This window comes from Mirounga angustirostris, unplaced genomic scaffold (genome assembly GCF_029215605.1).
Source record: "Mirounga angustirostris isolate CCGP_5_RB_7025 unplaced genomic scaffold, mMirAng1.0.hap1 SCAF_6, whole genome shotgun sequence".
NCBI classification, from domain to species: domain Eukaryota; kingdom Metazoa; phylum Chordata; class Mammalia; order Carnivora; family Phocidae; genus Mirounga; species Mirounga angustirostris.
Window position 1 is genome coordinate 91,625,275 of NW_026991714.1, and position 19,924 is coordinate 91,645,198.

Genomic DNA, 19,924 nt, shown 5'->3' on the forward strand with positions numbered 1-19,924 from the left:
ACAGTTCCTATCAAATTTTAAACTCTTTAGGTTATTCTCAGTCTCTTTCTGGGTAAAGAGGTAAAGAAATTATTTCAAAGACTTCCAAATCTCCACTGCTAAATTTTCTGGGGGTGATGCTAATCTTGATAAGGATTTATGTTACACAGGTGTTTGCAATTGTCACAATTTAGAATGATCATTTTATTTCAAAGGAAAAGACTTGAAACAAATATTGAATTCTAATGATATGTACCCAAAGTATTTATGGAGAAAGTTACCAATGCCTGCAATTTAATTTGAAATGCATAAAAAATAATATGAGTTAGCTTTCTGCTCCTCTCCATTCCACAGATAGCTACATCTTCTGGTGCAGTGCCAGGCATGTCCCCGAGACATGATGGTGAAGGTTGGAGTGAACCAATCTGGCTGTATTGGTCACCTGGTCACCAGGGCTGCTTTTAGCTCTGGCAAAGTGGATATTGTCACCATAAGTGACCCTTTCATTGACCTCAACTACATGGTCTACATGTTCCAGTATGATTCCACCCACAGCAAATTCAATGGCATTGTCAAGGTTGAGAACAGGAAACTTGTCATCAATGGAAAGCCTATCGCTATCTTCCAGGAATCAGTTTCTGCCAATGTCAAATAGGGTGATGCTCTTGCTGACTATGTTGTGGAGCCCACTGGAGTCTTCACCACCATGGAGAAGGCTGGTGCTCACTTGAAGGGTGGGGCCAAGAGGGTCATCATCTCTGCCAACTTCTGCTGATGCCCCTTTGTTTGTGATGGTTGTGAGCCATAAGTATTACAACTCCCTCAATATTGTCAGCAATGCCTCCTGCACCACCAACTGCTTGGCCCCTCTGGCAAAGGTCATCCATGACAAATCTGACATCATGGAGAGACCCATGACCTCAGTCTATGCCATCACTGTCACCCAGAAGATGTGGATGGCCTCTCTGGGAACCTGTGGCATTATGACCAAGGGGCTGCCCAGAACATCATCCTGCTTCTACTGGAGCCACGAAGGCTGTAGCAAGATCATCCCTGAGCTGAATGGGAAGCTCACTGGCATGGCCTTCTGTGTCCCCATCCCCAATATGTCAGTCGTGGATCTAACCTGCTTCATGGAGAAAGCTGCCAAATACAATAACATCACAAAGGTGCTGAAGAAGGCATCAGAGGGCCCCTCAAGTGCACCCTGGGCTACACTGAGGGCCAGGTTGTCTCTTGCAACTTTAACAATGACACCTGCTCTTCCACTTTTAATGCCGGAGCTGGTTTTGCTCTCAATGACCACTTTGTCAAGCTCATTTCCTGGTATGACAATTAATTTGGCTATGGCAACTGGGTGGCGGACCTTATAGTCCACATGGCCTCTAAGGAGTGAGAGTTCCCTGGACCACCAACCCCAGCAATAGAAAGAGGAAGAGAGAATTCCTTAGCAGCTGGGGAGTCCTTGCCCCAACTTATCCCCCAAGACACTGGGAATCTCCCAACCTCTACACAATTTCCATCCCAGACCCTTTGAAGAAGGGGAGGGGTTTGGGGAGCCCTACATTGTCATGTACCATCAACAGAATATACTGTATCCAGCCAAAAAAATAACGTGAGTTGTTGGATGAATATAGGGATGGATAGATAGTTATGTGATAAATCAAGTGAGATGTTAATGGTAGAATCCAGGTCATAGATATAGAGGTATTCCATGAAAAATTATTTAAACTTTTCTATAGTTTGGAAATTTTCATAATAAAACACTGGAAATAATCACCATTGGCACTCCTCTTGCAGTGTCCTTGAGGCAAACTTTGATCAAAATGTTTCACCCCATTCAATTTATCCAATATTTATTGAGTATCTGCCTTGGCAAAATTTGGTGCTAGGTATGAGATTTCATTGAGATTCCATGCTTAGTAGTCTTCCTCTACTCTTAAGTGTGGCTAGTGGAGCAGCTCCAACCTCTCCCTTTAACTCCAATTTCAGCAGGAAGAATATAGACAAATGTATCCCAACACTTTAGGATTCATGGATTGATTTGTTTAGGACTTCCTTCCTTCCTTCCTTCCTTCCTTCCCTCCTTCCACCCATCTATCCATCCATCCATCTATCAGTGTGTACTCTATTTCTCTGTTTGGTGTGAAGCACAGAAATAGTGTTTAAGACAGAGTTCTATAATCAAGAAGCTTAAAGTGTAATGGGGATCTAAGCATGAAGTCACTATTCCGCAAGTTCCACTCTGACCTCATTTATTCATAGTTTCAGACAAAATCACTTCAAAATGAGGGATGTGATGTAAGATATATGAAAATATACTTATGTACATCTGGAAAACTTCAAAAGTAGCATTTTTTTTATTTTCCTGGTTATTTCTAAAGCCACAAAATATTCCAGTCACAAATAAAAAACCAAGGCTTTCCTGTGGGAAACTTTAGAGAAAACCTAACAAAACTTTCCCCCATTGGAGTAAACCATTAAATACTTAAAAGCATTTTAGTAGCATATAAAATCAAACCAAGTCCTCTGAAAATCATGGTGCCAAATCAAATGCTAAGATTTAAAAGGTCCCAACTGAATGCATCTCGCCCAGGTCCTGCCAAGGGAGTTACTGCTCCCTCCAGAGCTGTCTCCTTTTTTTTTTTTTTATTGGTTTTAATTAAGTTTTACAGAATAAATTAGTTCACCATATTTGAATCACATTTGCACACAGAGATGAAAAGTTCTTTCTCCCTTCCAAATCAGGGCTTTACTGTGGAAAAAGCAATCTGTGTGATGCAACCACTATTGAAGCTCCAGTCAATAAAAAAAGCCCAATGAAGTGGGAAGGAGAGGAAATGGGAAAAGGAACCAAAGAGGAAGAAGCAGAAGCAAAGGAAACAAATGGAGAACAGAGAGGAAAAAACTAGGGAAAGTAGATGAAGCCACAGGCAACCAATGACTTGGTACTCTTAGAGCCGAATACTAAAACTTACTGTGAGATTCTAAATATGTCTCTGGTTCCCTTTGCCTCTACTTCAAAATCAGTAAACTGTTAGTTGAAAGTCTTCATATCCCATTGTTTGCTCAGAAACAAGAGTGCCAGGTACTCTGTGATCCTAAGAATCAGTGATCCAGATCTCAGGTTCTTGGCTTTTTAAAGAGAGGCAAAGTGGGGTGGGGGGTCGGGGGAGGGAGGGGGAGAGGGAAAGGAAGAGAGAGAATCTCAGGCAGACTCCATGCTGAGCCCAGAGCCTGACACTGGGCACAGTTTCACGACACTGAGATCATGACCTGAGCCGAAATCAAAAGTTGGATGCTCAACTGACTGAGCCACTCAGGCATCCCTATGACTTTTTAGTATCATCTACAACAGGAGAAAGATTTCTCTCACCTATTTCTGTTTTGGTACTAGAATTCCTAGATGTGTTTCTTTACCTGCTTTTGCCTTAGTTTAAGCATATAATGAAAAACAAAGAAACAAAAAGCCATTAAACTAAAGAGAGAGCTTGAAACTTAGAGTGGCAGGTCCTTCCAAAGATGGTGCTTGTCTTTTTCTGTTTTTATGTTCCATCTTGAGAATTGGAATGACTGTGACTTGGGTTTCAAAATGATTTGGTTGATTATACATACACATTTCTGAAAGTATCATAGGATTTTATTCATTGGGGTATTTAAGTTACATGGTACATTATGGAAGTGGGAAATGAAGGGAGTATTGGGTACTCCTGGAAACAGACTCTGAGATAGAGATTAACGTGCAGGGAATGATGAAATGCTTATGAGATTGATACCTGCATAAGCAAATGGAAGGAAGTAGGACTGGGCATAGGGTGAGTTTAGACTGTGATGGAGTCTCAATGCAAGGGGCTAACTTAGCTAACTCATGGGGCTCTGAACCTGGGATGAATTTCCATTGTTGTTCCTTTTGGGGATCAGAGGGTAGGCCCTTATACTTCTGTATTGACCAGTCACCTGATGTGGGTGGCTCCATGAGACAGCATACTTTTTGATGAGACAGCTCTCTTTAGCAGAGGGACCTCCTGAAGAGGACTGGCTGCTGAGACAGTGGTCACCAGCCGCATTCCCAGCAACTATGGCAATAAATCCTGCCTTCCTGGAGGGAGATTACAGCATCCACTATAAGGGGCATGTTTTTTGTTTTTTGTTTTCTTTTTCTTTTCCTTCTCTTATTCTATGTCTCCTAATACATGGCAGCCACAATCCCACATGGTTCTTTAGGTCTCTCCATAGGCATGTGGTTAGCCTGGGCTACTCCTTCTCAGTTTTTTTTCTGTTTCAGGTTGGTTCCCTGAGCAGCTAAAGCTGTGGCTTCAATTTTCCTACCAGCTTATCTTTCACCTTTGGTTTGAAATTGGAAAGACCAATGTGCCCCAATGGAGAAATTCCACTGACTCAGATTGCCAGGCGGGGGAGAAGCAAAGCATGACCCATCAGTGAGAAATGTACAGGTACAGGATTGGTTTCTGCTAATTTTTCTGATCTGTTTGCTAGTGCAGAAATGGATGGTGGTTGTTTTTCTCTTTCTTGCTCGTAAGGAATGTTAATATGAGTTTCAAGTCAATCCACTGGTGGATCTATATATTTTCCTTGGAGAGCTTAAGAAGGGCTCACTAAATAATATTCTTTTCCACCCATCAATCTGTGTTAGGAAGATGTATGACTGGTATCTAAGGCGCTGTCAGTGTGTTATTTTCCATGTTCCTCTCACATGTCAAATATAAAAATACAGCCTGTCAGTGTAAATGTGATATGGGGCATTGTTCAGAGAGACTGTGAAAAATCCTGCAGTGCTCCCTAATTCATCATTTCAACAGCCTAATCATTTCATAGCCCAGTCTAAACAAAACAGTTAAGGGCATTCCGACTTAGGGGGTACTGAATCAGGGTTGATTCAGAAAGGACTGAGAGATCCCATGAGAAAAAATGTTTTGGAGAAAATAAGAGAAGCCTTGTCTTTGTCTTCAATTTCATAGTTACTGATCTTTTTTGGAATGTTATTTATCAGTTAATTATTCTCCACCACACCCTGCACCCTGACATTTTGCTGAAGCGGCCAGGAGGCCTCGTTAAATCAGAATTTCTACTTTCAATTCACCTGTCACAGCTAAAGGCTCCCTCAAATGCATTGACATCGATTAATATTTAATGATTGAATAGTAGAAATATTGGCTCAGCACTTTTTACTTTTTCTTCCTTTAAATTAAAAAAAAAAAAAAAACCTTTAGAATGGACTCTGCTTCATGTGCACCCAGCTCTAGATTTCTACAATGTGAAATTTATGTGGGTGTCAAGAAGGGTAAAAGACCATCGCCCTATAGAAGGCAATATGTGCTCCAGAAAAAAGCTAGCCTGTGATGGAGAGAGAGAACTAACATTTAATTAGCACTCACTCTGCCAGGCACTATATATAAATTCCATAATTCATCTCCAGTAGTCACAACATATCTACAAGGTAGGTATCTTTATTTCATTTACAAATGAGGAAACAGCTTCAAAGAGGGTAGAAAACTTGCCTGAGGTCACGTACTCAAATGGCAGCATCAGTATCTGAATCTTGCAGCATGGTCCATACTCTTTCCAAACACATGTTGCCTCCCTGGGAACAGGAAGCCTGAGCCTAATTGAGCCAATGCCTTATTTGACTCCAGCAGTCATTTTGTGTCTTTGTGTTTCCATTTTTCCATTGGTGAACTAGGCTATAAGGCAGATCTTGGGTTAATTTGGGTTCTTTTAAGACATTGAGATTCTGGTTTTAAATCAGGTTAGCTCTTAGTTTATATGAGCAATACCTTACAGGTAGTTTTTTATGGCATGCAGATGAAAAAGGAGACTAAACATTTTCTTCCAGGGTAAGTAATGGTGTATATAAACATGCTAAAAAAATCCTTAAATTATGGGTGGTGTGCATTTTTAGGGAGACTGATCATCATAATAATGACAATGGAGAAGAGGCCTGCTCAGGTAGAAATAGAATAGGCTTGGATCAGACAGGTAAGTTAAATTCTGCTTATGGTTCCCATTAGCTCTGAAACTGGGGCAAGTTTTGTAACCCCTAAGCCATGGTTTCCTCATAAACAAAGTAGGGATAATAATAATTCACAGAATTTTTGTGAAGAAGGGAAGAGGTAATACATTTAAGGGGCCTTGAATGGTGTTTGGCACATAGTGGGCACCTGTTAAATAAGTGATTGGTATTATTAATATTAAAGAAGAAATGTCAGTCATTATCAACCTTCATAAATATACCAGGTTAGTCCACTTTTGTCATTTGTTGACAGAGAGCAACTAGACACATTCCAAAAGGGAACACATAGATGAAGACACAAAGAAGTCATTTCAATAACTTGACATCCCAGGTATAGTGAGATTCATGAGCAGTGGTTTTTCAGTGAGCAAAGAAGGCATAACTTAACTCAGCCTGAGGGTCAGAAGAGGCCTCCTGAAGGAGATACCTGACCTGAGTTTTAAGGCATACAGAAGGTTTGCCAGGAGTTGTGGGTTGCTGGCTGTCCCACAAAGTCTGTTCTCTCCTCTGTAGAACTAGAGGTACAGCTTTGCATATGGTGCCCAGTTTGAGACAATGTTACCCAGCCTCCTTTGCCACTTAGATGTGGACTTTCGACTAGTTTATCATCAATGCTTAATGTGTGTACAATCTGCCTCCACTGCTTAAAAGAAATGGCGTATTCACTCACCTGTGTATGGACATTTTGCTTGTTACAAATACAACAAAACTTTTCAAATTGCATACCTTAAATATGTGCAGTTTAATGTATATAAAGTATACTTCAAAAAAGCATAAACCAAATAACCAGGGAAAAAAAGAAAATAGCTTGCCCTTTAGTTTTTCTTTTTCTCCTTCCTGTGGGCTGGACTACAGATGTGGTAGTGACTCAGATTTGAAAATGCAGTCAGAGACAACATCTTAAGAGATGTCAGAGCAACAAGATAGTAGGCGTCTGGAGTATGCTAGCATTATGACACAGAGCTGCCATGTCAGCTTGGAATTATTCTTTGGATTGGCAGATGAAGGAGATACTGCCATCTATCTTATTTAAGCCATGTGTTTTGGGTTATTTTTGTTATAGCAGCATAGTCTATACCCTAACTATACTACCTCAGGCAACAATACCAACATAATCACTTAGTATTTCTCAAAGGATTGTCCATGTGCCATCTTGGACACGGGCGGCATATTAAAATGCAAATTTCAGGCATCATGAAGCCAAATTCTTGAGGGATGGTAGTGCAGGTAATCTGCATTTTAAAACATGCTCTTGAGTGATGCCCATATGAACTGAAGATATAATTATCCTGGATTATTAGCTTTCTGCTTCTTTTAGGACCTGTGGAAAATGTTTCATGACAGTAGACACCATTGACCTTTTGGTATCTGTGAGTAAGGTTATATGTAAGAGGTCATGAGAGTAAAATCAGGAGAATTTATCCAGTTAGGCTTAGAAATCTGTGTGGGAATCGCTGTTAATACTCTTTAGCTTTGCTACTTCAAACTCTGGTCTGTGGATAGCAGCCTCAACATCATATTGGAGCTTTTTAGAAATGCAAAATCTCAGGCCCCAGCCCAGAATCTGCATTTTGACAATATCAATAGGTGATTCATATATATATTAAAGTTTGAAAAGCAGAGTTTTGTAATCTCCTTCCTTGGAAATAAGTCTCATGAGTCCAGCATGTAAACAAGTGGCACCCATAGTTAGGAATTCAATGGCCAACCTCCAAAATGGTACAGACAGTTCTAGAAGTCAGTGGGTATATGGTTGACCCAGAAGTGGAATTCCTGAATCATATGGTAATTTATTTCTTATTTTCTAAGGAACCTCCATACTTTTTCTATAGTGGTTGTACTAACTTATGTTACCACTAGTAGTTCACAGAGTCCCTTTTCTACACAACCTTTCCAGCACTTGTTATGTCTTGTCTTTTTGATAACAGTAATCCGACAGTTTGGAGGTGATATCTCATTGTGGTTTTGATTTGCTTTTCTCTGATGATTAGTGAGATTAAGCCCCTTTTTCATGTACCTACCTGTTGGCCATTTGTATATTAGAAAAATATCTATTCCAGTTGTTTGTCCAGTTGTCAAATTAATTGGATTATTTGATCTTTTTGCTATTGAGTTGTATGAGTTCCTTGTATATTTTGAATATTAACCCTTGACTGGATAAGTGGTTTGTAAATATTTAATTTCATTCCTTAGGTTGCCTTCTCATTATGTTGATGCTTTCTTTTACTATGTAGAAGCTTTTTAGTTTGATGTGATTCCACTTGTTTATTTTTGCTTCTGTTGTTTGTGTTTTTGGTGTCATATCCAAAAAAAATATTACCAAGACCAATGTCAAAGAGCTTTCCTCTATGTTTTCTTCTAGGAATTTTAAGTCTTATGTTTGTCATTAATCCATTTTGAGTTAATTTTTGTGATTAGTGTAAGATAGGGGTTCAATTACATTTTTTTTGCATGTGAATAATCTATTTTCTTAGTACTGTTTATTGAAGAAACTATTTTTCCCTCTTGAAAAAAATGTGTTTCCCTTTTCAAATATTATTCGACTGGATATGCATGGGTTTATTTCTGGACTCTTGATTCTATGCCATTGGTCGATGTCTCTGCCTTTATGCCAGCACCATACTCTTTTAATTCCTATAACTTTGTAACATAGTTTGAAATCAGGATATGTGATGCCTCCAGCTTTATTCTTCTTTCTCAAGATTGCTTTGGCTATTTAGGGTCTTTCATGGTTCCATATGAACTTTAGGATTTTTTTTTATTTCTGTAAAAAAAAAGCCATTGTAATATTGATAGGAATTGCATTGAATCTATAAATGGCTTTGGGTGTATGGACATTTAAGAATATTCATTCTTCTGATACCTGAATATGGGATATCTTTTCATTTATTTTTGTCTTTTTCAATTTCTTTCACTAATGTCTTATAGCCTTCGGTGTACAGATTTTTCACCTTTTTGGTTAAATTTATTCTTAAGTAAAATTTATTGTTTTTGATGCTATTGTAAATGGGATTGTTTTCTTTATTTCTTTTTTGGAAAGCTTGTTGTTAGTATACAGAAATACAACATATTTTTGTATGCTGATTGTGTATTCTGTAACTTTCCTGAATTTTTTTATTAGTTCTAAAGTTTTTTTGGTAGAGCCTCTAGGGTTTTCAATATATAAGATCATATCATCTGCAAACAGATAATTTTACTTCTTCTTTTCTCATTTGGATGCCTTTTATTTCTTTTTCTTGACTGATTGCTCTAGCTAGGATTTCTTTTTTTCTTTTTTTTAAGATTTTTATTTATTTATTTGACACAGAGAGAGAGAGAGCATGAGAACAGAAGAGGGAGAAGCAGGCTCCCTGCTGAGCAGGGAGCCCAATGCTGGGCTCCATTCCAGGACATGAGATCATGACCTGAGCTGAAGGCAGACGCTTAATGACTGAGCCACCCAGGTGCCCTCTGGCTAGGATTTCTAATACTATGTTAAATAGGAAAGCTGAGGGTGGGCACCCTTGTCTTGCTCCTGATCTTACAGGAAAAGTTTTCGATGTTTCACCAATGAGTATGATGTTAGCTCTGGGATTGTCATATATGGCCTTTATTATATTGAAGTACAGTCTTCTATACCCAATTTTGTTCAGAGTCTTTATCATGAAAGTATGTTGAATTTTGTCAAATACTTTTTCTGCATCTATTGAGATGGTCATATGATTTTAATCTTTCATAATATTAATGTGATGTATCACATTTATTGATTCACAATTGTTGATGTAACCTTGCATCCTAGGGATGAATCTCACTTGATCAAAGTGTATAATATTTTCAATGTGCTGTCAGATTTGGTTTGCTAGTATTTTGTTGAGAATTTTTGCAACTATATTCATCAAGGATATTGGCCTGTAATTTTCTTATAGTGTCCTCATCTGGCTGTGTTTTCAGGGTAAAACTATCCTCATAAAAATGACTTTGAGACTGTTTCTTTTTCAATTTTGGAGAAGGGTTCAGAAAGGAATAGTTTTAATTCTCTTAAATGTTTGGGAGAATTGACCAGTGAAACCATCCAGTTCTGAACTTTTCCTCGTTGGGAGGATTTTTTATTACTGATTCCATTTCTTTACTCATTTTTGGTCTGTTCAGATTTTCTCCTTCTTCATGTTTCAGTCTTTGTAGTTGTATGTTTCCAAATATTTATCCATTTTTTCTAGGTTGTCCAATTTGTAGGCATATAATTGTTCCTAGTAGTATCTTATGATCCTTTGTATTTATGTGGAGTTATTTGAAATGTCTTCTCTTTCATTTATAATTTTATTCATTTTAGTCTTTTCTCTTTTTTCTTAAAGGTTTTTAAATTTTGTTTATCTTTTGAAAGGATCAACCCTTAGTTTTGTTAATCTTTTCTATTGCTTTCCTATTCTCTATTTATTTCTGCTCTAATCTTTATTATTTCCTTCCTTCTGCTAACTTTGTTAGTTTGTTCTTTTTCTAATCCCTTGTGGTATAATGGTAGGTTATTTATTTCAGAATTTTCTTTTTTCTTAGTGTATGTGTTTATAGCTGTAAGCTTTCCTCTTGGAACTGCTTTTGCTGCATCCCATAAATTTTGGTATGTTATGCCTCCCTTGTGTTTTATATCAAGATATTTTTTCATTTTCCCTTTGATTTATCCTTTGATCTACTTGTTATTAAAGATAATGTTGTTTAATTTCCACATATTTGTCATTCTCCAGATTTCCTTCTGTTATTGATTTCTAGATTCATATCATTATGGTCAGAAGATATACTTGATATAATTTTTATCTTCTTGATTCTATTGAGACTTGTTTTGTGGCCTAACATATGATCTGTTCTAGAAAATGTTCTGTTCCATGTGTACTTTAGAAAAATCCACCTGTTTTTTCAATTAGACAATTTTAATTGCATTTTTTTCCATTGATATTTGGAATTTGTCTTGCATGTTGCCTGTACTTATGACAAACAAATGTGAACAACACCATAATGTGTCAATGGATATTTCAAGTGCAATACATTAATTTTCTGCTTGGGCAGAGTTACTGTCCCTATCCCAGGCATAAAGTTTCATTAAAGGTCCTTTAAGCAGGTCACTGGGTGGTTTATCCATAATTGCTTTGACTGTATTCAATAGTTTGATTTCTTGAATGGGACTAAAAGTCCCTAAAGGATGCCCTGCCCTTAGTAGACCAATCAGGGGCCAATTGGCTTATTACTCACCGGGGATGAGGTTTGTATGCTTGGGGAACGATTATTGGGATTCTCTCTTCCCATTGTTGAGGGTTGATGGTATCAGAGAATTAATTTAGAAGTTTTGTCTGGGTTGAGATAGAGAATAACAGGTCAATATGAATTAGTCAATTGTTAATGATAATAATAACAATTTACACAACTATAACCATAGTATTAAAACAATAGATTATTTATTGACTATTTTCTGAGTCTTATATATATTATCCCTATTAAATTCTCCAAAAAATTATCATAAATTAGGAAACTGAGGCTTAGAAAAACTAAGTGATTTGTCCAAGATCATATAGCTAGGTGAGGGGAGCAGCTGGTGCTTGACTTCAGATTCATCTGATTCTGCTGATAATCAATTTTGAGGTATAAAGCCAAAAAAATCCAGCTAATTAAGATGTGAGAAGAAATTAAATGAACAAGATATAAGGTCATATGGATGAAATCTGAAGGTACAGGCTAATTTTCATTTGATAGACATTCACGGGAGTTTGGCTCCCCAGGGCCCATTTCTCCTTCTTACCACCACCTTGGTTTTTGTGGGAGATTTACCTCTTTCCCTCAGGGTTACATATGGTGGGATCCTAATCAGGAGCCTTGCTTTCACTGATAAAAGGAATAGGCTTGTGATCTAAACCCTACTGGACACTCACTCCCTGAAGTTTGAATCTTAGAGTTGCAAGCAGATAGTGCATGATCAGAATTTAATAACTTAGAGGGTAGCCAGACTCTTCCTTCTTTGAGTTCATTCCTCTAGTTCCTACAGTTCTTGATTCCAGGTTTCCAGGTTGCCATTTCTCCTGTCTCTTTCAAACTTGGCCTCCAACTTACTGTCAACTCTCTGATTTCCTAGAATATTTTCAACATATTTCCTTTGGCTTAAATCAGCCAAAGTGCAATTGATTGATTGCAGCAAAAGAACCCTGATTGCCACACCTTATGCCCTCATGGATAAGCCAGGAATATTTAAGATCTGATTGAGACATAGAAGTGATACTTCTCTCCACAATACTGAAAAATAATTATTAAAATATTATTACTGTATAAACAATAAATAAAAGTAAATTAATTTCTAGGGAATAGGCATGAACTTTTTTTTATTATGTTATGTTAATCCCCATACATTACATCATTAGTTTTTGATGTAGTGTTCCATGAGTCATTGTTTGTGTATAACACCCAGTGCTCCATGCAGTATGTGCCCTCTTTAATACTCATCACCAGGATAACCCATCCCCCCACCCCCCTTCCCTCTAGAACCCTCAGTTTATTTCTCAGAGTCCATAGTCTCTCATGGTTCATCTCCCCCTCCGAATTCCCCCCCTTTCATTTTTCCCTTCCTGCTATCTTCTTCTTCTTCTTTTTTTTTTTAACATATAGTGTATTATTTGCTTCAGAGGTACAGATCTGTGATTCAACAGTCTTAAACAATTCACAGTGCTCACCATAGCACATACCCTCCCCAGTGTCTATCACCCAGCCACCCCATCCCTCCCACACCCCACCACTCCAGCAACCTTCAGTTTATTTCCTGAGATTAAGAATTCCTCATATCAGTGAGGTCATATGATACATGTCTTTCTCTGATTGACTTATTTCACTCAGCATAATACCCTCCAGTTCCATCCACGTCATTGCAATTGGCAAGATTTCATTCCTTTTGATGGCTGCATAATATTCCATTGTGTATATATACCACATCTTCTTTATCCATTCATCTGTCGATGGACATCTTGGCTCTTTCCATAGTTTGGCTATTGTGGACATAGGCATGAACTTTTGAAAGGAGGGCATAAGATGAAGCCAGGGACCATCAGTTTGAATAGCAGAACTTTCCTACCTATCATTCAATGGCACAGTCTTTAATTCAGTACATATGTACTTAAAATTTCCTGCTAAGAAAATTTCATTAAAAAAAAATCAAAGCAAACACTTAGAAGACATTTCAGTCATCTGCAGGTCTCTGACCATCAAAATAATAAAAATGGAATTTCTGACATCGGTTCACATTATGCACTCCTTCTTCCACTTGGTGACCTGAACCAGGAGGTCAGTCTTTAAAATAATGAACATAGAGTCAGAATACCATGCAGTGGGGGAGAGGAGCACTTTCCTCTTAGGTAGCAGAGTCATTAGGTAAAGTGGGGGCTAATAGTGATAGACACCGGACTCTGGCAGTTAAAACTAGAATCTGTACCTGCCAATGAGTATGTCAGCTGAGGTCTAAGATGGGTATTCAGCCTACACTCAAGTCCACAAAGAAAGGAATTAAGGAAAATTCACATTTTTTTTGTCTATTGGGGAAAAATCGATAAAGATCTTTCCTTGTTGATGGAAAAATAAACAGAAGAACAAAATAAACTATGGGGAAATATTAATAACTGTGCATCGCAAAGGAAGAGAACACTAGCCTAAAGACTTAGAAGAGGAGCATACCTCAGAGGATGCTTTGTTATAGTAAACAGAAGAGAATTTTAGAAAATTGGATCATCAGTAGTGGAATGCAAGACATCTTGTCCCATGAAACAGTACTAGAAAGTCATAATGAGAGACATTGGATGAGATAAAAACAAAGATTTCTGAGTGAAGAAAGGATTTTTAGAACACCAAAAACTAAACTGCAGGATGAAATTGAATCGCAGTAAAGAATAATATGGCACTGATACAAAATAGACACATAGATCAATGGAACAAAATAGAGAGCCCAGAAATAAACCCACAATTATATGTCAATTAATCTATGACAAAGAAGGCAAGAATATACAATGGGAAAAAGACAGTCTCTTCAGTAAATGATATTGGGAACAGTGGACAGCTACATGTAAAAGAATGAAACTGGACCACCTTTTAACACCTCAAAATGGATGAAAGACCTAAGTGTGAGACCTGAAACCATAAAAATCCTAGAAGAGAACACAGGCAGTAATTTCTCTGACACTGGTCATAGCAACATTTTTTTCTAGGTATGTCTCCTGAGGCAAGGGAGATAAAAGCAAAAATAAACTATTGGGCTGCATCAAAATAAACAACTTTTGCACAGCAAAGGAAACCATTAACAAAACAAAAGGACAACCTACTGAATGGGAGAAGATATTTGTAAATGATATATCCAGTAAGGGTTAATATCCACACTATATAAAAAAAACCTTACACAACTCAACACCAAAAAGCCAATCTGGTTAAAAAATGGGCAGAGGACCTGAATAGACATTTTTCCAAAGAAGATATACAGATGGCAGATACATGAAAAGATGCTCAATGTCACTAATCATCAGGGAAATGCAAATTAAAACCAGAGATTAAGAGATAATCACTTTAGGGCGCCTGGGTGGCTCAGTTGGTTAAGCGACTGCCTTCGGCTCAGGTCATGATCCTGGAGTCCCTGGATCGAGTCCCGCATCGGGCTTCCTGCTCGGCAGGGAGTCTGCTTCGTCCTCCGACCCTATCCCCTCTCAGGTGTTCTCTCTGTCTCATACTCTCTCTCTCAAATAAATAAATAAAATCTTAAAAAAAAAAAAGAGATAATCACTTTATACCTGTTAGAATGGCTAAAATCAAAAAGACAAGAAATAACAAGTGTTGACAAAGATGTGGAGAAAAAGGAACACCTGTACACTGTTTTGGGAATGTAAATTGGTATAGCCACTATGGAAAACAGTCTGGAATTAAAATTAAAATAGAAAAAAATTTAAAATAGAAATACCATATGATCCAATATTGGGTGTTTAGCCAAAGAAAATGAAAACACTAATTTGAGGGGGGCCTGGGTGGCTCAGTTGGTTAAGCATCTGCCTTCGGCTCAGGTCATGATCTCAGGGTTCTGGGATCGAGCCCTGCATCAGGTTTCCTGCTCAGTGGGGAGTCTGCTTCTTCTTTGCCCTCTGTACTTCCCTCCTGCTCATGCTCTTTCTCTCTCTCCTCTCTCAAATAAATAAATAAAATCTTAAAAAAAACTCCAAAAAACCCACTAATTTGAAAAGATACATCCACCCCTATGTTTATTACAACATTATTTACAGTAGTCTAGATATGGAAACAACCTGAGTGTCCATCAATAGACAAATGGATAAGGAAGATGTGGTGTATGTGTACACACACACACACACACACACACACAATGGAGTATTACTCAACCATAAAAAAGCATGATATCTTGCCATTTGAGACAACATGGATGGACCTAGAGGGTATGCTAAGTGAAATAAGTCCGACTGATAAAGACAAATGCTATATGATTCTACTCATAAGTGGAATATAAAACAAATTAACAAAAAGCAGAAGCAGACCTATAAATACAGAGAACAAACTGATGGTTTCAAGGAGGGTAGAGGGGATGGGCAACATGCATGGAGGGGAGTGGGAACCATAGGCTTCCAGTTATGGAATGAGTAAGTCACAGCAAGAAAAAGTACAGCACAAGGAATATAGTCAATGATATTATAACAGCAATGTTTTGGGACAGATGTTAGCTATATATGTGGTGGGTGAACATAGGATAATGTATAAATTTCTCAAATCACTATGTTGTACACCTGAAACTAATGTAACATTGTGTGTCAACTATACCAAAAAAAAAAAAAAATAGCTCAGACACTATAGAAAATGAAATCAGTGACTCATTGAGCAAGCTCTAGAACTCTTACAAAATGCAGAGGAAAAAGGATAAAAAGATGAAAATGATGAAGAAGATTGTGACTCCACAAAGCAGAGACTATAGATGAAACTGAATGACTTTAGGTGTTAAAGAGGAGGAAACAAGCACAACTGGAGATGAAGCAATAATCAAAAACATATGTTAAGTAAAAAGCAACCTCTCTCAGTCCTCCAAAGACAAGTATCAAGAATAGGATTCACTGTATGCTGGACAGAATCAAAGAAAAGAGAAACACACCTGAACATGACTGGCCAAAATGTTTGAATTAGAAGAATAAAAATAAATCCTACATTTGCCCAGGCAGAAAGAAAAATGTTGCCTACAAAGACTGACCTTAACCTTTCTGTAATAGCAAATGTCAGAATTTGAGAAAAATCTTAGTGCTTTTGGATGGAAAGTTTGTAACTCAAGAATTTTAAAAGCATCCAGATTGTCTTTCACGTGTGACAGCCACAGAAAGACCTTCACTATTATTCAAAGGCTCAGAAACTGCTCATTGATGGGATCCTTCTATTTAAAAATATCATTTAAAAATATACTAAAACCATGAAGGAGATAAAAAAGAAACTGAGCAAGAAGAGGAGTTCTAGGCATTGTGTTGAGTAAGTCACACTTTGCATTCTAAAATCAATAATAAATTGGATTTTGTAATTTGAAGCCTGAAGGCATACGTGGCTTAGCTTAGCCTTGTGGCATTTCTCTCTCTGCGCTCTTACTTTTTCCACTTTCTTGGTGGCAGTTATAACTTGTGAGCTGTATCATCTGGTCCACTGTACTCCCTTTCAGGTGAAACCCCTTGTGGTATTCATGATATTCTTCTCTACAAGTGCTTGTTGACAATGGATTACCTATGTGCAACATGAAGTAAGAAAGCCCAGAAAATGACTAAACAACAGATTTGTCTTTATTCTACACAAAAGTAAAGCAAATATCTATATTCTGGCCATTTACAGTGCCAGAAGTCTTGAAAGACAGTGTTCTGTATTTTTCAAACACATATTGAATGACTCTTTTTCTTGGGATTTAATCTGGAAAAGATTATAAACAATGCAGTGGAAAATTCTGTCACCAAGGCCTTCTTCCCAGCTGTTCCTCACTTTAACTGTATAAAACATTTAAGTGTATTAAAACACTATAAGAAAAATGCAGCTAAATGTTAATAATATTCTCCAGCAAGTGGTAGGATTTGAGGGATTCCATGTGAATTTAAATACCACAATATTCAAAGGATATAAACAGGCAACTCACAAAAGCAGACACCCAAGTGACCAGGAAACATGAAAAAATATTCTGCCTCAGAAGTCATCAGGAAAATTCAAAATAAAACCTCAGTATATATTTTCATACCCATAAGAATGGTCAATCATTTAAAAGTTTGGCTATACCTTTGTTGGTGAGGATATAGTGTGGAACTCTTACACCCTACTGTGAAAATATAAATAAGTACAAGATTTTAGAGGTTAATGTGATGGTATCTAGGAAAGTTAACAAAAGTATACCAGGAAATCATAAATTCAAGGTGGTGGTTATCTTTGGGGAGGCGGGGAAGGGATGTAAAATCAGGGAGGGAAACACAAGGGGCATTGACCATTCTACGCTGTTTTTTTCTTTCTTCTTGAGAAAACAAAAATCTGAGGCATGAATATGAAGATGTTAATATCTGGCAAAGCTGATGCAGTAGGTAGATACATTTTATTTATTGAAATAGTAGGTATAATTTTATTTGCTTGAAATATAGCATAGTAAAAATAAAAATGAAATATTAATAATATATTTTGTTTTTATCTTTTTATAAATATAAACATAAAGTTTGTTTTTATAATTTTAGGGTGCCATATGATCACAAGCAGTTAAAACATTTATAACATAAAGGCTGGAAGGAAATAAAATAGAAATCAAATATTGGTTACATCTGGAGGATGAGGCTATATATAATTTTTAAACTTTTTATTTTATTTTTCTGTATTTTTTTGTTCACATTCACTGAGATTATACTATTTTTACAGTTTAAAACATAAAAAAATATAAAAATGTATGTTTGGGCGCTGTGTAGGATCTTTAATGTCATGCTAGGTTTTTGGCTTTATCCTATGGACTACTGTTTCCCAAATTGTGATCCTTGAGATGTTAATTTGTGCTCCTGGGAAATACAAGGGTTTTAAGGTTAATAAGTTTAAAAAATGAGGTCTCTCAGGCTTCCTGCTTGAAGAAGCATAATGCACATTTATATAGTAAAGGTTCTGAGAATTTCTGCCATTAAAGCAACAACGACAAAAAAAACCCAACACCACACAGAAAAAACAATATTTTTTCAACCCTGAGTTTCCTAAATACATATGATTATAGATCCTTTTATCAAGGAGTTTTTTTTTTTTTATCATTTGAAGGATATTAGTTTTCAGGAGACACAAGCTCCTGATCTTGATCTAACCTTACGAAACCAGCTCTTAATCACAAAGATACCCAAAACCTCATATAGAAAGTAGCGTGACTGGGGCACCTGGGTGGCTCAGTCAGCTAAGTGCGTGCCTTTGGCTCAGATCATGATTGCAGCATCCTAGGTTCCATTCCTCTCCTGCTCAGCGGAGAGCCTGTTTTTCCCTCTCCCTCTGCTGCTCCCGCTGCTTATGTTTTTTTTCTCTCTCTCTCTGTCAAATAAATAAATAAAAATCTTTAAAAAAAAGTAGCGTGATTACAAGAAAGATTCTGGACATGGAAAGTGGCAGTGTGGGGCAAGATAAATTGGAAGTAATGAAGACTGGAATCAGAGAGGCCAAACTGCAGTAGATAAGTAGCATGTTATAAGGGGTTCGGTACATGACTGCTGGCCTTAGCCAATCATCACCGCAACCATGCTCCTAGCACACAATAAACACTTCTTTCCCACATATCTAGGTCTGCTGGGATTTGGCTTATCTGGCCCTACACTATAGGTTAGATCAAGATCTGTTTCACATATCTCATTGTCCTTAATCAGGAGATTACCCAAGATATGTTCTTCCTATGGCAGACTACAAGCCTATTTCAAGTCTTGTGTCACGTTAGCTCACATCCCATTGGCCAAAGCAAATCCTGTGGGTGGCCAAACCCAAATCAAAAGGCAGGGCATTACACTCTGCTTACCATGAAGCCAAAGCAAGTCACAGGGCCAAGTTTAGCATCAGAGGGCTGGGGAAGTATATTCCTCCCCGGAAACTGGGAGTTGGGGGAGGAAGTGAGTATTTGCTGAACAATAATCTCATCTATGGCCCTGTCTGTTTACAAAATGAAGAAACCACAGCCATTTGCTAGATAACGGAACTCTGAATATATTGAGGCCATCGGTGTGGGCTCCATTTCTGAAAGAGGCCAGGGACACCATGAAAGGGTGGTTTCAGCATGGCACAAACCTAAAGACAGTCGTGTGCTACAAGAACCCTACCTATACCTCGTTTGTTCTCCAGGTGTGATAATAAGTGAGTTAGAGCATAATGTGTCCGGGAATTACTGAGAAGAAAATTGCTAAGGAATTACAACAGGATCATGAGCGTTTAGCCCAAATCATTGTGCCTGGCAGAGGTGACTGGATGTGTAAGATGTTCTTCTTTCACATTCCACACAGCTTTCTTCTTTTAACGTTAATTGATATTTAGTATTCAGAGACATGACAAAGTCTAGATCTCAGAGAATAATTTCAATCCCCAAGGGAAAAAAAAGGAGTGATCTTGAATATTTTGAAATAATGTGGATTAAAACTGTAGAAGCAAACAACCTGTCGCATTTTTAGGTCCTTAACAGTTTTCTCAAAAATGGTTTATTGCTGTGTTCTACATTTAATACCCACAAAACACATAAAATAGGGATTTTTTTTTTCAGTTGCCATCTCCACATACTAATTGTGTAAATATGATGCAGCTTCCTACATGGAGGCATGGCCCCTTTCTTGCTCTAAAGAGTGACAATAAAATATATTTTGAGGTTCTATTTTCTGGTCAGAAAAATTTTTACAGCACAGGGATCATGTCAAGCTGTGTTGTAGA

General features: G+C 37.6%; 1 pseudogene; it reads left to right on the forward strand.

The window, feature by feature from the left end:
- The first annotated feature begins 379 nt into the window (after positions 1-379).
- Positions 380-1,375, forward strand: LOC123845462 (glyceraldehyde-3-phosphate dehydrogenase-like; annotated as a pseudogene).
- Positions 1,376-19,924: the final 18,549 nt, after the last annotated feature.